Source organism: Eschrichtius robustus, chromosome 11, assembly GCF_028021215.1.
Source record: "Eschrichtius robustus isolate mEscRob2 chromosome 11, mEscRob2.pri, whole genome shotgun sequence".
Classification (NCBI taxonomy): domain Eukaryota; kingdom Metazoa; phylum Chordata; class Mammalia; order Artiodactyla; family Eschrichtiidae; genus Eschrichtius; species Eschrichtius robustus.
This window is the reverse complement of record NC_090834.1, coordinates 45,960,149-45,963,992: the sequence shown is the minus strand read 5'-3', so window position 1 is coordinate 45,963,992 and position 3,844 is coordinate 45,960,149.

The window sequence follows — 3,844 nt, the reverse complement described above, 5'->3', positions numbered from 1 at the left end:
CTAATATATAATACATATATTATCTAATTCAACTCCCTACAACAGCACTGTAAGGAATATATTATTCCAGTTTTACAAGTGAACAAATACTTATTTTCAAACTACTAACTGGGGGTGCAAGAATTGAAAACCAATCCATTGAATTAAAATCCCAGTGTTATTTCCACTTATTTTTCTGACATGGTGTATTAACAGTCTTTACACCCAAAGGCCATCCACCCATCTTTCTCTTTACATCAAATTCAAAAAACACAATAGAAAATGGTAGTGAGCATAAGAATTTGCATTTTCTTCACTCTTCCCTCTGACTTTTGATTCTATACTTAGTATCATTTGGAAACTTTTTAATAAATTTTCATCTTGTTTTTAAAACTCGTATTATTATGACTTTTTGGCAGAGACTTACTTGATTACCAAGTCATTGTTAATACATAAGTTTTTCTATTATAATGAAACATTTCCTTTCTTAACTCAAGTTCTGGAAGGTTTTTTGTGTCTGTCATAAGTTTTCTCTCCAGATCTCTTGGCCTTGAACAATCTCTTAACAGGTAAATGTTTTCTCATTTATCGTTATTGCACTCACTATGGAATATACCACTTATGTCTTTTATTTATTATTTGTATTTATAAGCAGCATCTTTTATTTTATTTCTTGATAATGAAAGTTCTGGTAGAGAAAATTTTATTTTCTGTAGCATTCTAAGCATCCTATCTGTGACTATGCAGATATCCTTAGCATGTAACTTAGTATATCTAGGTTTGGTGCTGCTATGCAAGATGCTGTTACCTTGACTTCCTCCAAAAACCTTCTCTTCTGGATAATTTCACTGAAGCCTCTAATAATCTAATTCTATTTGATATATATATTAAGTATGCACTATCTTACTAAGCAGAATAAAGCAATAGTTAAGAATAAAAATTTGCATTTTAAAATAAGATCTTACTGTTAAGAAAAATAGTAACAAACATATTGCATAATGTGTACATGTATTATTTAAATTAAAGATATTCTGTTTTTCAAATAGAACTGTCAAGTACTCTCAAATATTATTAATATCATTGCGCATTATTTTTTCCCATCAAAATAAAAAAGTAAAATTTGTTTAGATGTTCTGAATTACGCATTTTTGATATAACAGCACTAACCTGTGCTTATGAGAATCAATCCTCTGATAATGAGCTGTTCCCTATAGCTCTTTCCACTGGGCAGGGACTCTGAGGGGAATACTACTCAAACTTCTGTCCAACTCTGCAGAGGAAAGATCTCCAGTAAGCCTGAAGCACACTTTAGAAAGTACATACTCTAGGGTAGATTAAATTTACCTGTGCTGGCATATTAATTGTACGTAAATCCTGTAAACTATTCCTCTAGAGTCTCTGATTAATTCGAGAATCTTATAATATGGAAAAGACACTGAATAGATGTTAGTAAAGTTGGACATGGCATCGCATTTGAGGCAGCATAATTAGAATGATTAGAACTGTGGTGGATCCTAGTGTCAACTCTGCCTCTGCTACATGTAACCTGGCTCACCGTTTGGACAAGTTACCTAACTTCTCAAAAGCTGTGTCCTCATCAATTCATTTACTTCTATAATGTAGCCTATGATCTCATTTGTTTTGGGGCAGCTATAACATAACTAAAATGCAATTGTCTATCAGGATTTCAGGCCCTGAGCAAAACCATGTGCATTTAATCTTAGCTCCAACTCTTATTAGCAGTGTAAACTTTGGCAAGTTACTGTTCATCCCTTTGCCTCCATTTCTTAATCTGTAAAAAATACATGATGATAAACCTACCATAGAGGGTTGTGGAAGAGTACATAAGATAACTGATGTAAGTTACATAACACAGGGCCAGGCACATAGAAGTCATTCAAGAAATATGATGATAGAGAAGGTGATAATGATAACGCTGGTGTCATGCTGCATGAATGCCATGCTCTCTCCCCATGTAAGATATTGCTTTTGTACCTCGGCAAACAATGTTACATTTATCGCATAAATGCCATCTTGTTTGTTTTAGTTTATTATTCAATCTTATTGAGAAATTTGTGTCTATTTTTGTGCCTTGATTCTGTCCTATCACCTACATATGTGTTAAGTAGTGCCTCCCTTACAGATAATAAGCATGAAGCAAGGCATGTCTGAGCTCCAAACACTAGTGGCAAAGTAGTAAAATTCATGGTGTAAGACAGTGTTAATTAATTTGAGGTATAATATCTGTGGATATTTTTTTAAATACTGGACATTCACCCATATAACTATTATCACGCAACATGCAGTTCTCCACGCAGACCACAAGAATATAAAGAGAAAAGAATCAAATGCCTGCTTGATTCATGATACTCTCTGCTTGATATACTGCTAGAGTTATCCCATTTTAGAAAAACCTAAAATTAATGTACACATCTTGCCTGACTGCATGGATAATGGTGCCACTAAGACTGATAATACAGGAAGAAAAAATTGTGGGGAAAGAGGATGAGTTCAGTTTAATGTGAAAAGCCTGGATATGGAAATATATCTTGTAGATAGATAGTTTAGAAGTCTGTACTTTTAAGAGAGACCTAGAAAAACAAATGTAGGTGTCACAATCTTTGATAGGCCAGGGCTAGACATTCTGTAAGCCTAATCAAGTAGTAAGTAATAGGGGTAGGAGTATATGTATATTGAAGAGTAAGAGTTTCTTTATATGTGTGTTAACAAGACCCTTACCCTAGCCTAATGACTCAACGGCAGCAAGCTCACAGTTTTGGTCTCCTCTGGCCATGTTAGCGGCTAAAACCATTGAACTTCATCAATACTCTGGATCTGGGAATAGTGAAAATGAGGAATCTGTCCCCTTTTTTGATTCCTTTGTCTTGTATACATTCTTTGTACTCTTTGTGTGCTGATTAAATAGCAAAACAGAAGTGAAAGCAATTTTAAACCTAGTCTGATTGCTCATTCTTGCCAAACTTGTAACCTAGACCTGCCTCTGAGGTCTGGCTTACCTCTTCATCGTATTTAAAGTCATGACTATGAACAAAATAATGTAGAGTGTGGAGAACAATAAACTGAAGATAAAACTCTATAATAGGTGTCATAATTACTTTTAGAACTTGGATATTAATATGTCTATTGAGACTTCTGGTGGCCCTGGAGGTACACCACTGAGATTCCCTTAAAGAGAACTTGCTATAAGGAACATAGTTGGCTGGCCCTCTCCAACTACTGTACCTTTGGACCTCAACAGTATTCACACTGAGGCCCCCTGTTCCCCCCCAGGCTCCCCACTCCTTCTGAAAAAATGAACACGGTGAAGGTACTAGTGTAAGTCCATTTCTGCTCTGGGATTTCCCAGGGGTCTGGCTGAGACTTTCCCAGAGCTGCACTGAAGTTGGAGGCTCTTCTTATCCAATCAATCCTCCTTCCTTTTTCCTTTCATAAGTGTCAGGCTTGGATTGTTTTATGTAGACTTCGCACACACTAAACCTGCTGCATCTGCCACTTGTCTTTCACAGGCATTTCCTCCCATCAATCACGTGCAGTGCAACTCATTCTGTCTTAGCATCCTCATATAGGAGGACTCAAGCTGTATCAAAACATAATCTTTAGAATGAAAGCGAAAGCAATAGTATTGTTCTTTAATCCTAACAATTGCATAATATAAAGTTTCATCCACCATTATACACAGATTATCTGTAATGAATAAACAATTTTGGAGAAATGAAAATCCCAGTTGTGTGATGAAATCAACCACTTTTCATTGTTCCTCGCATATAGTGTAGGGCTAAGCATGACTATTTGGAAGGATTATTGTGAAGACTAAATTATACAAAACATGTCAAAGCATAAAATT